Source organism: Gossypium raimondii, chromosome 4, assembly GCF_025698545.1.
Source record: "Gossypium raimondii isolate GPD5lz chromosome 4, ASM2569854v1, whole genome shotgun sequence".
Taxonomy (NCBI): domain Eukaryota; kingdom Viridiplantae; phylum Streptophyta; class Magnoliopsida; order Malvales; family Malvaceae; genus Gossypium; species Gossypium raimondii.
This window is the reverse complement of record NC_068568.1, coordinates 6,944,035-6,958,592: the sequence shown is the minus strand read 5'-3', so window position 1 is coordinate 6,958,592 and position 14,558 is coordinate 6,944,035.

Here is a 14,558-nt window from a genome sequence, read left to right as displayed (position 1 = left end):
GAAATTGAGTAATTAGGGCTAAATTGTGAAATCAAAATTTTTGAGGGACTAAAATGTGAAATAAATGAAATGTGTGGACTTGTATGAACACTAGGAATATTTGGCCCTAGTATGGTGTGGGCAAATTTTTTGTATTTTGAGTTTTATGCAATAGGGACTAAATTGTAGAAAGTGTAAATGTTAGGGGAAAATGGTAATTTTCCCATTTATGTGTTTTTGGACTAAATTCAATGTGTTAATAATTAAATTAGCTCGTTTTGAATATATTTATATCGAGAATCAAATATATCGGAGTTAGATCGGGGAAAAGCCAAAATAGTCGAATAATCGTCCGACTTCGATTTTTCATCGTCCGAGGTAAGTTGACTAGCTATTTAATGTTAGTAATTCAATATATATATATATATATATATATATATATATATATATATATGAGTATGAATATCTATTGTATTTGTATGTTAAGTTATAATCAAAAATACTTTGGTTGATTAAGTTCGATATATGGATGGCTTATATGTGTACACTTATATTCGACTATATGAATATAAGTCTAATTAAGCTTTGGGATTAAATGTAGTTAAGAATGGTGCATAGATGGATATAATTATATATATGTACATCTATATGTTTGAATCTTCATTTGGAAATATTTGATAATATAAGGGCTATAATTGCAAAAACAATTTTCGAATATGTATATGTATATGTATAATTAAGTATAATCTTTGAGTTTGATTAAGGGTATATATATTGTATATGCTTAAATAAATCCAATTAATGTCTCTATGTGAATTGAAGTATATATGTATATTTTTGAATAAGTCTGAACATATTTCAAAGTTTAAATGTGAAGTATATTCATATATAAATGGATAACATCGAATAGGTAATAATATACATATATAGTTATTTCGTATAAGTGTAAGTATATGTAAAGTTTTGTATTAAATTTAGTTAAGTAGTAGGATATATATACGTGTGAGTGTTTATGAAATTATTAAATGTTTATGTTGAATTAAAGATAAGATTTACAAACTCTTCATTGATTGATTATGGTGTACCCCAAATATGTGTTTGTTGTAAAGAATTATTTGAGAAAGTACTTTGTATATGTGAAATGAAATTTTCAGGTTTAAATCCTAGCAGGCTTAATGCCAGTGAAGTAATTCGGACTTTTGTCTAGCAGGCTTAATGCCGGTAAAATTATTTGAACGATAAATCTAGCAGGCTAATTGCCGATGAAATTGAATCAAGTTTCTGAAACCTAACAGGCCAATTGCCGGTGAATTTATTTATATATGTGATTTGAACAGATTCAATTATTTGAGGAAGTTACATTTACATTCGGTCTAAGTAACTGACAAATTTGTGTTTATACCTATTGATTTACAAAAGGAACTTGAAAGATATATATATATATGTGTGTGTGTTGGTATGTGATTGATTAGCTTAAGAAATTGAAGGAATATTCCTATGTGTATATTGGAACTTAAATTATATATTGATATTGTTTATAAGGAATTGTTGATCAAGAAAAGAATTCGAGTAATTATGATAAATGTACAGGTATATGTGATAAGTTATGAAAGGTGGATAGAATAATTATAATTACATTGAATTAATGTACGAGGTAAGTATATTTTTATCTTTATTATATGTTTGTGATAAACATGTATCAATCATACCTTTATATTCGTGGAGCTTTTATATATATATATATTTATTAAGTTTTATGAGTTCAACGATTTGAAACTTGGTTAGTAAATATGTGTTCTATTATATATACATATGTATATTCGTTTTAACAGTTGAAAAATTATATGTGTATAAGAACTATTATTCAGTTTTATAATGATGTGTACGTATATTTGGTTCTGTGTTTCACTTAGAAGTAGATCTAAAGATTTCAAAGTATATTTATAGAATCAGAAAATTATTTGATATTCATGTATTTTATTCATGTGATTTTGATAGGCTATAGACTCACTAAGCTATAATGGCTTACTTTATTTGTTTATATCTTTTTGGTTTATAGTTTTTAAAGATCAAGCTTCAAGCTCGGGAACCGTCAGCAAGATCATCACCCTATCTATAGTTTTGTTATTTAAAATGTTTTTAAATTTTAAGTGTGGCATGTATAAACTAGATGATTGTTATGTGGATTATATTTTGTATGAATGTGAGTGAATATATTTTAATTACGAAAATAAATTAAGTTCTTATGAAGTTTTAATGTATATCTGCTCTGAGTGGTATCATGTATGATACTGCCTCCTAACCCTAATTTGACGATGATTATGGGTTAGGGGTGTTACATACCATATTGCAAATTAGTCCTCTATTTAGCTAGATTAAGCTACAACGATACTGAAAACATAAAAATTAACAAAAACGAGACAAGATGACACTTACATGCAAGGGACTTTCTTTGCAAAATTTTCAAACTTTTCCAATGGTGTTTCTTGCTATAAAAATCGGTTCAAGCATGTAACAACCCGGTTTTGACTCTAATCGGACATAGTGGTTTCGGGACTACAAGTCCGAGTCAAAAAATATTTTAATATTATTTTCGTGTTTATTATGTGTGAATTTACTAGTGTAAAAATTTAGGTGCTTTAATTTACGCCGTTTGAGTGTCCGATTAAATAAAAAGGATTAAATCGCGTAAAATAAAAGTTTAATGGTTATTTTTAAAAAGGGGCTGAATAGTGGTTGTTCTTTTAATATGGAGGTTTAGTTTTGCAATTTAACCATTAATAAGAATAGTGGGCGGCATTATGTGTATAATATATATATATAGTTTTTATATTAATTATAAATGTTATAATATATAGTATATTATAATATTATAATTAAACAAATAAAGACCACCATCATCTTTTATTTCCTTATCATCTATTCGAAACTAAGAAAAGAAAATAAAAGAAGAACAACCAAGCTATTCGGCCATCTTTGATGCTTGATTTAAGGTATGTTTGGTTTCGGTTTTTGATGATTTTTACGTTTTTGTGATCGTTGCTTTGTGTTATATCTAGCCCATGCTTTAATTTTAGAATTTGATAGTGATTTTGAGACATGCCATTTATGAATACTTGAGCTTGGTAATAGTTGGATGATCAAATATGAAAGATATGTGATAGATTATAATGTGTGTTCTTGAATTTTTGATGAATTTAATTATTTTGGATTAATTTGTAAAAAAATATTTAATTGAGGGACTAAAAGGTGAAATAAATGACATGCAAGGATCTATATGGGTCTATGAAATATTCGGCCCTAACATAATGTGGGCAAAATTTATGTATTTTGTGTTTTGTGCAAAAATGGACTAAATTGTAAAAAGTGTAAAATGTCAGGGGCAAAATAGTAATTTGTCCATTTATGTATTTTTGGAGTTAATTGAATATTTTGATGAATAAAAAGGTTAAATTTGAATGTGTTTAGATCAAGAAACGAGGAAAACGGAATTGGATCGGGGGAAAACGAAAGTAGTCGAGTAGTCGATCGTGTCCGCTGATATCCGAGGTAAGTCTAATAGCTATTTAATGTTGTTAAATTGATATATAGGTATGTAAATGTATTGTATTTTGTTGAACTTAAATTTAAAGGCATATTGATTGAAATAAAATAAAGTACGAATGATATACATGTATTATTAATGTTTGAATATATATATAGGTTTATACTTATATAAACCTTTAAATTTAGTCGAAGTATAAACGATGTATAAGTATATACATGTATAAATTATTAGATTAATCAAAGATATGTATAAGGCATATGTATATATATATATATGTATAAGGTTTGAATGATTATATAAGTACATTTATATATAAACTCTTGGATTTGATTTGTGGTATATGTATGTTATAATTGTATATATATAGATTTTTAATGAGTATGCAGATATATGTGTTGTGTATTGAATTTAGATATGTCATATATATATGTATAAGTTTATGTTTTGAAATTGAGTATGAATTTATATATTTATATGGTAGATTCGAATATGTATAAATGTACATGTATAATTTCTTGAATTGAAATTAGGTTTGGAATTATATATGTATACATGAAGTCAAATGTGAACGTATATGCAAATGTACAAGTTTTGTATTGAATAAATGGTATGAAATTATTAGCTTAGATTATTTTAATATGTTTGAATGTTAAAGACACATAGTATATTATAAGTTAAATCTTATGATATTAGTAGTAGAATCAAAAGTATGAGGTTATATATACAAATATGTTTTGGTTGAATTATTGAATTATCAAGTTAGATTTGGTGATGGAGATTTATATATCCATGTGTTTTAAAAATATAAGTAATGAATTTTGAGCTGAATCTCTATACATGGATTTTATATACTATATATATAGTTTGAAAATAAGATGTTTCAGACTTTACGTCTAGCAGGCTTGATGCCGGTGAATTATTTCAGACTTTACGTCTAGCAGGCTTGATGCCGGTGAATTATTTCAGACTTTACGTCTAGCAGGCTTGATGCCGGTGAATTATTTCAGACTTTACGTCTAGCAGGCTTGATGCCGGTGAATTACTTCAGACTTTATGTCTAGCAGGCTTAGTGCCGGTGAAATGTATCAGACCTTATGTCTAGCAGGCTTTGTGCCGGTGGAATGTATCGGGCTTTGCGCCTAGCAGGCTTTATGCCGGTGTTTTATACAAGTCTCTATGTTATAAAAATCTTACGTGAGTAATAGTAAAAGCTAAATTATTCAGGTATGTGTTAGCCATTTGCTTAATTAGTGTTAAGGTAAGTTGATTGTTATAATTTGATAATAGTTTCAAATGAAATATATAGTATGAGTTTACCATTTGAATATAAGCATGTTTTGACATAATGATTTATTGAATATTTGGCTTTGCTAAATATTTATGTGTATCTGCCATATGGTTTGTTTATATGAAAATACAATGTGATTTTTTTATTTAAAGTGTTAGATGGTATGAAATATTAGGATATTTGGTTTATTTTATCTTAATGATGGAATAAGTATTATTATGCATTTATATATAAATGATTTTTTTGTATAACTTACTAAGCTTTAATAGCTTAATGTGTGTTTGTATTTGTTTACTCTTTTTATAGATTTTGGAGTCGCGTTACGAGCTCGGGATCATCAAGCATAGTCTATCACACTATCATTGTCTTTGGTATTTTATAAATTTTGAATTGAACCTATGGCATGTATAGTCTAGTTTATATGTTAAATTTTGGGATGTGTGAATTTGAGCCATGCGAAAATGGCTTATTCATTTTGGTTAAGTTTGGTTTTATGGTTGTGATCTATTTGATATATATATATGATGTTTAAGCTTATGCAAAAATTTCGGTTATTTATATGTTAGTGTGATGTGTTTAGCATATTTGTAAATAGTTTTATAAATTAGTATAGTTAAGCCTAATTTGAAAATAATATTTGTATTATATGTAGTATAGTTAGTAAATTGAAATGACATAAATGTTTGGATAACTGCTTGATTTATGATATTAAATTTTGATCGGTAATGCCTCGTAACTCTAATCCGTCGATGGACACGGGTTGGGGTGTTACAATGCATGTGTGAAGATGATGTCCATTTTGGTTTATTTTATTTTTATCATTAATTGGCTAATTACTAAATTACCCTTTAAAAATTTCATAATTACCAAGCCATGCACATCCACTATCACCTTTAATGGTCTAATTACCATATAAGGACCTCCACTTTAAATTTCTATAGCAATTTAACACCTTTAGCTAATAGAATACAACTTTCACACTTTACGCGATTTAGTCCTTTTCATCAAATTGAGCATGTAAACGGAAAAATTTCTTAACGAAATTTTTTACTATAATACTATCATGTTTTAGATCACAAAATAATATTAAAATAAATTTTTTGACTTTCGATTTGTGGTCTTGAAATCACTATTCCGATTTCACTAAAAATGGGTTGTTACATTGAGGGCCTTGACATAGATGTTTTTGAATTGGTTTTGTAGTTATTTGATAGATTATTAACCTTGGTTGTGAAATAAACAAGTTTTGTTAAGTGATTTTTGGTGAAATTGCATTTAGTGATTTATTTGTGAAAATAGAAAAATTTCATGTTTAAATTATGAAATGTTGGTTTAAGTGAGTTGGTATAAGTCCCTATGAAAATTAGTTAGTTAGTATGGATGATTAAAATGGTTGAATTTCAAGTTGTGAGCTTAATTACTAAATTGTGAAAAGTTCAAATGTTAAGGATAATTTCATAATTTTTGCATAAATATGAACTATGCATTAAATTGAATACTATAAGTACTTAATTGATTGAAATTATCAATTTAATCAAGATAAACCACATTCGAACTTAAATCGAGGAAAAGCTAAAGCTTTAGATTAGTTCGACTTTATTTCTATGCCCCTAATTATCAAGGTAAGTTCGTATGAACTACAATTGTTTTAATGTTAGCCAAATTAACTATTTACCATGTTGTTTTAATATAATTTAATTTGAATACAAATGTATCAATGCTATGATGAATTGACAGATAACGAGTCCCGGTTGAACTTTAAGAATTCTTTGGATACAAATGACATGTCATTAGGGATTTCATGTTTCGGGTGATGGTCTTGAATGTCCTACCGATGTCTGAGGTCCTGCATTTGTTGCTGATTCTTCATAGCTCATGTAAGTAGCATCGTGTAGCTTACATTTCGAAGCGCAGCTTGTGTGAGTAGGCCCATTTCGTAGCTCGTGTGAGCATTGATGTGAAGGAAAGGTTATGGTTATATGTAAAGACACACTATGTGTGAGCTTTCTTAAGCATCCGATGTGATTTTAGATGGTTCCATGGGTAAGAAAAGGGAAATAAAATGGTACGTATGCAAATGGAATGAATCATGATCTTATGGCAACATTGATGAGTTAAATGTTATGTATATACATGGTAAACTACATATATTATGGTTGATTTCATATGTATCATGAACAAGTATACTAACTTGTGAATTTGATGATGTTGTATAGGCTTTTACTAAGCTTATGGCATTGGTAATGGTTTATACTTAATCTATGAATTGTATTATTGGAAGTGGTAAGTTATGTTTAAAGTTTATACGAGCTTACTAAGCACTCGTTGCTTACATAGTTATTTTCCTTTGTTCTATAGATTATCGAAAGCTCGATCAGTTGAAAACTCGTCGGAGACCTATCACACTATCCAGCAACTAATTTGGTAGATTTTGTGTATTTTGGTCAAGGTTAATAATGGCATGTATAGGTTGTTTAGTAATGGTACTTTGTAAATGTGTTAATGGTGATTTGATATGTATGAGCTTTGAATTTCATGTTTGGTTTGGTGAACCTTATTTTCTCACCAAATTATGTCATTTTGGTTATCTTCTAATGCTTGTTTATAAGGTTCTTTTGGCATGTTGATGTTGGCTTGAAAATGGTTACTTGTGACATGTTTTAGTACATATTTGAACTAGGTTATTATGTTTGGAAAATGGAAATATTGACATGTTTAGGTAAATGATGTTTGGATGCAATTGTGGTACCTTTGAATGGCATATTAGTTAGGTTAATTAGGTTTTTTGAAATGGCATGATTATGTGTATTTGAATGATGCTTAAGTCCCTTGAAAGTGTGCACAAATGGATTGGTTAGTTATGCATGAATTGGTTATGAAATGGCTTGATTTTAGGTAAATTTTGGGTACAGACGGCCTGGCGACACAGTCATGTGTCATTTGAGATTTCTTAGTATTCCAAGTCAGTGAGTTACACGATCTAGCACACTGCTTGGCACACAGGGGTGTGTGGCAACTCAGAGAGCTACACAGCCTGGCACACGGGCGTGTGAGGCATCTCAGTAAGTTACACGAGTGAGGACACGGGCTGGGACACGGCCGTGTGTCCCTTGTTCGAATGTTACACGGCTTGGGCTATGTCACACGGCCGTGTGACCCTTGTTTTCCAATTTTTGTAACTTTTTCTTAAACTTCTTGTTTTGTTTCCAATTAGTCCCGAATTACTTCTAAGCTATTTTTAGAGCCTTAAAGGCTCGATTTAAGGATAAAATGCATGTCATTGAATGATATATACTATGTTTAATTTATTTAAATGTTATGATGTTAATTGTTTTCCGACTGCATGGTAATGTTCTATAACACTAATCTGGCAACGGAGACGGGTTTGGGGTGTTACACACTCCACGTCAACTTCAAGGAAAAAAAAGAAAGAAATATCATTTAACTCCTAGATCTGATATTTGAATTCCCCCCAAAGGATGTCACAAATTTGCCATGGTGTTTTTTAAAGCAAGAAAGTGAACCACCCTTGCTATAAGACAACAACCCACCAAACAAAGATCATAGCCTGATTTTTGTGGAATAATCTCCTCCCAAATTGTAAGACTTCTTCCTTATCTTCAAAGCGTAGATCTGTCATGTATTTCTCCATCGATGAATCGTCCTTAACGTGGCGACTTGGTTATAAAAGAACTGCTATCACGCTTCTTATATTCTTGGTTTGTAATCAATCAATTTGTTTTGAAAGTAAATAGGACCATAGTTGACAAAGAAAGAACCCTAGAAATTTCCTTGCTAAATTAGCAGATGATTCCTTGCTATCAAAGTAGACTCAAGTTTTCTTAATTGTTAAAAGACTTTAGCCATATAGAGAAAGATGATCCTAAATCTTCTGTTATTTTCCTCTATCTGTCGTGTCTATTTCTTTTTCAAAAAGTCTAGAATTAAAATTTGAGCATTTTTTGTGTTTTAAATTAAATTTTAAATATTTTTCTCTCCCAAAGTAAGGTAATTCTTTCTCATATAAAGATGGAGTGAACTTGAAATTAAATATATAAGTTTCATTTATATTTAAAAATTGGCTTAAGGGTATAAAAGTTTTAGTAAAAAATAAAAATACAATTAAGCTCAGAAAAAAAAAATCATCCAGTTAAGTCTTTAATGATTGTAAAAAAATTAATTAAGTCCTTTTGTTAACGAAAACTGTCAATTGACCAATTTGATAGTTAACTTTGCTGGCGTGGAAAACGATGTTGATGTAGCATACCATATTAGCAAAAAAAAATTTAAAATTCAGTGCCAAGCAAGAAAAATTAAAAATTCTAAAAAATAGTTTGAAGTTAATAATATATATACATTTAGAATGAATCTAGACAAACGGTTGTCTAGATTCATTCTAGATGAGTCTAAAACTATACATTTTAAAAAAATTATAGAAAAATTTCTAAATTTTATATAAATTTAAATATGTAAAAAGTTTAAAAATAAAAAGAATAAAACGCAGATCTAGAATAAATCTGGACAACAATTGTTTAGATTCAAATGAATCAGGACAAATGTATGTCTGGACTCATTTTAGTTAGTGCAAAACTATAAAAAAAATTATAATTTATAAAAATGAATAAGATGAAATATATTTTTTTATTGAAAACAAAGAAGGGCAAACTCTGCTGCTACAATAAGGAATACTAAGCCCAGAAACCACATGTAGAAAACCACAAAACCGTATTTACAAAACACATACCATCACTAAAACAGTATCCAGAACATGAATACTGAATACACAACACCTAAAAGACATCAGCAAAACATATGAAAAACATTGTCCCAAACACACATCAGCAACCGCAGAACATTTCAACTTAAAGAGACCGAAGTTCACCATCAGACTTTAAACTTCTGCGGTTTCAGAATCCGCCAAAGGTAAGATAGATTATAATTTTCTTCTATAGTTTTGCACTAACCCAAATGAATCTGGACATAGATTCATCTAAATCTAAACAATCATTTGTACAGATTCATTCAAGATATGCATTTTTATTAATTTTTTATATATTATTAATATTTTTGAATTTTTTACATATTTAATTTTAATAATTTTATAATTTAAAAAAAAGACAGTTTTGCACTCTCCTTGAATGAATCTAGACAAATGGTTGTCGAGATTTAAATGAATCTAGACAAACTGTTGTCCAGATTCATTCTAGATCTATATGTGTTTTTTATTAATTTATTTTTTACATATATTTTTTTATTTTTTTGCTGATGTGTCATTCAACATCAACACTATTTAACGTTCCAGCATGTCACGTCAGCACATTTTGCCAAGTTATCAAAGTTTACAATCAAACCGATCAATTGATGGTTTTCGTTGATGAAATGACCTAATTGATTTTTTTTTGGAATCATTATAGACTCAATAGTATGATTTTTTTCCTAAAAGCTTAATTGCATTATTATTTTTTACTAAAAACTTTTTTTTTGACCCTTGAGCCTTAAAATTTAAGATATTTTAACTATCATTTTCAAGTGTAATTTATATTTAATCATTAAATCTATCTTTTTTTTCTTTTTCTTTCTTCTCCCTTATCTTCTTTCTATATAAACCCAAGTTTATTTCTCTCTACATTCAAATATGTCAAGGAATTTGCAAAATTATTTAACAAATTTGAAACTACTTTTTCCATTAAATAATTCTGAAAATTACTTTTCCAAACGAAATAGAAATATACATTAACATTTTTAAAACGATGAATTTTGAAATTGCTGAGATTTTAGCTGTCTAATACATTCTTGTTATACTCATTGCTCAAACATCTCTTAGCACAACACTTGAGACAACATATTTCATTCCTTGTTCGAAACTTTGGATAACATGTTGGGTCAGTTAAAATGCTGTAAGTTTGTCGGCATTTTTTATTTGATTCATCTTGATTAGTTTTTTTATCAGCAGATGATTCTTAGATTGAAGTTGCAATTATTTTTCTCTTGGTTGATAGATATAATTTCAAATGGAAGAAGAGAGAAGAGAGGTTGATTGAATGCAAACCTTATCTTTATCCATTAAGGCTTAAATCAATTTATTTTCGTTCGAGATAAAACTGATCAGATTTACTTGAAAGGGAAGCATTTTTTAAAATTAAAAGAGAGTTTTGAGGATAATTATCTTAGATTAATATGCTGAATTATCTCATCAAAATTACTTGGAGAGTTATTGATTTTCAACCTATAAATAAGATGTTTTGTCACACATGTTGGTGTGCTTTTGGTTGACTATTTATTTATCTTTATTATATATTCTTTGTACTCTTTTGTTTAAGTATGCTTTGAAGAGTAAGGGTTTGTTCTTCATTGTTGTTGGAAAGACTTTAGGGGTTAAAAGTGTTTTTCCACCTAAACGTAAAATTTGGGATGTAATTTTTTTTGGCTTTTGCATTTGAAAGTGAAAAATATTAAAATACCCTTATTTATTTCAACTATTTAAAAGGTATATAAAAATAGATTAATTTATATTTTATATATCATTATATTAAATTAATCAAATATTTTATGTATCATTATATTAAATTATTTAAATATAATTTATCATTATATTAAATCATTTAAATTTAGTTCATTTATATTTAATTTTTAAGAAATATTTTATAGATCATCAAATTTACAAATAATTTATATTATTTACTTAAAAGGTATTTAAAATTTATTTTCATGTATCATTATATTAATTATTTAAATATCTTAAACTTAACTAATTTTTTACTTTCTACTATCATGCCTAAAAATGACATTTTAACTTTCAACCACATTTTTTGGCAGCAATGGAAAACACTAAAAACTAACACACTTACTTTTTCACACCACTTTTCTACTACATGCACTTTTCAACTACAACAACAATGGATAACTAACCCTAAAACTTGTTGAAAGTGAGGTTATTTGGGGTGAGTGATTGTAACATTGGGGTACTTGATTGGGAGTGAAAATTGCTTCTTTTTACAAGGGTAGATTGGGCTTTAGCCAATGGGATTTCAGATCTATTGTTGAATAAAATCATTCACTGAGCGAGGCTCCACAGTGTAGGATTGGTGAATTCGAACTACGCTAACAAATACCATATGTTGATTTCTCTCATTGGCTTACTCTCTTTTTATATTTTGTTTGTTAAATTGTTGTGTTTCAACTTCTATTGCAACATAAGTTGCAACATCAAATTGAGACAAAGAGTAAACTGAAAACTTTTTCAATTAGTATCTGAGTAGACTTCAAGAGTTGTTTGAAGGTGATCCTATGTTCAAATCATGGAATCCATAAAGGAAGGTAGTTTGATTACTTGACCCCTGTTGCTACTTGGTTAAAAAAACTATGCATATTGGAAGGCTCGTATGAGGACTTTCACCATATCTATTAATGAAACAACCTAGGAAGCTATTGAACATGAGTGAACTTGACCTATTTTGACCGCTACTGGTGGCATGATCACACCACGACGTACGTATGCCGAGTAGAGAATTAACACAAATTTAGATTTGAAATTAATTTTGGCTGTAAGTGTGAGAGATCAGTTGTAATATTTGTAAGTATAGAATAGAACACTTGGAGTATTCCAAAGATTGTACCTAAGAGAGATTGGGTAATAAAGTGAATGGACGACGATCAAGCATGCAACTAAGAAGTCTAAATAGCTAATGGTCAAGTGTTAAATTACGACAATCCATAATTCCAAGTTGATTAAGCTAAGTTATCCCTAAAAGGACTAAATTGAACAAAAGTCAAAAGTACAAAAATACTAATTCAATGAAATAGAGTGGTCGATTGATCACTCTCATATCCATTCATTCTTATAGGAAACCCTCATTCTTTCGTTAATCACTCTCATATCCAGTCGTTAATCTCTCTAAAAGACTTAACCACTCTTCGATTTAAGAACCATCTTCATTACAATTAAATTAATCATGCAAAACACACAATTTATATTAAAAGAGAGAAAGATACAAAATTGGTCCGTTTGATAAACAAGATGTGCTCGAATTCGTGAAATCCTTTAACGTTGATTGAGATGTCATCATTTGTAAACAGGAAGTGAATGAAAAATGTGAAAATATTTAAGAACGAAGACTTGGATTCAAATCCAATCCCAGTCGAAGAACAAGAAAATAAAACTATTTTAGAATAATATAAAACCTAAATTAAAATCCTAAATCTACTAACTAAACCCTAAAATGGCTTGGCAAAAAGCTCCCAAGCTTAACCTATGCTTAACTATTTATAGGCAAAGTTAGCTGCTCAATTTAGGTAAAAACAAGCTTTAATCGCACTAAATATGGATTGTGCAGACAGAAATGCCCTTAATTAATTCTTTCCCTCCGTCAGACATGTATCACGACACAACCTAGTGCGTGTTGCGACACACAACTTTAAATGTAAAATCTTGAATTGGATTGATTGTGTTGTGACTCGGCTATCATTCCTGGTTTTTTTGGGCCTAAAATTAGGTGTCCTACACACTCAATGAAAGCATTAAAATACCTTAAGGCCAGTATTGGTCGAATTGGTCAACTAACTCGAAATATTGCATTAAAATGCCTATTTGGCAATAATTTGAATCTAAACTACGAAATAAAAAAAGCAATAAAAGATAATTAAATTGTCACTACGATTTGTGGCAGGTCACCAGCTCCTCCGAAAAAAATAAAACTATGAAAATAGGAGAAAAACAACTCTTAAACCTCAAAACCTCGAGACAAACAATGAAGAAGAAGAAACCATAAACAATCCAACAGTTGAGGAGGAAAAAACCCTAAAAAATTAAGATGAAGGATAGGGAACAACAAGGACAGCAAATTCTGGAAAATTCTAATAGAAGCAAAAGGTTTTTACCAAAGCTCCAGGAACTCATATTGAATTTGAGAGAAAAGGAGAAGACACCAACGATGGCAGCTAAGTCCCAACGGCCCCTAGAGTTGGAAAGTTCCAGTTTAGAAATTAGTTTTCTGTCACAACTCAAAATTAAAATTTGAAATTTAGCTTGTTTGTGATATTTATAGTAATAAGTCTTTTCCCAAAAAAATACATGTGCTTTGAGAGAGACGAATCCTAGACATTCCCAACTTTCAATCGAGCGACCTTCTTTACTATTCTTATACCATGAATTGTTTCAAATGTAGGCTCAAATAATTATGAAGCAAACTCAAAGCCAGAAATGATTTATTACTTTTAGTAGGAAAGTAATTCTCTCTTAATAGAAACCGATAGAATTGTAATTCTCAGGAAAAAGAATTTATACTTAGAAAATAATTTATCTCTCATTTTTGGCAGAATAAAAATATCTCAAAGTTATGTGAAACTTGTATATAAATTTATTTGAAGCACTATCAATGCCATCTATTTATAGGAAAAGATAAGAGAATTCTGGTTGAATTAGTAAAACACAAATAATATGTAATATAAGGGGAATTGAGGGGCCCCTCTATCAATGACTTTGTCATAAGTGTGTTACCCTAATAGGATATCATTAATCTCTTTGGGATAAATCTATTCTCCCAATATGATCATGTTTTATCTCATGGTAACCATTACATCTTCCTTCATGAAAAGTCGATTACTATCAAATAGTAATCAAGTCATTGATCGCAAAGACAAACGACTCGCGGCAATGTTTACTTTTCATCTATCATGTAATGTCGATGAGAGAATATCATGTACTTATTAGTTGCGCTCTAAATTTCACTATTGTGAATGATGCTA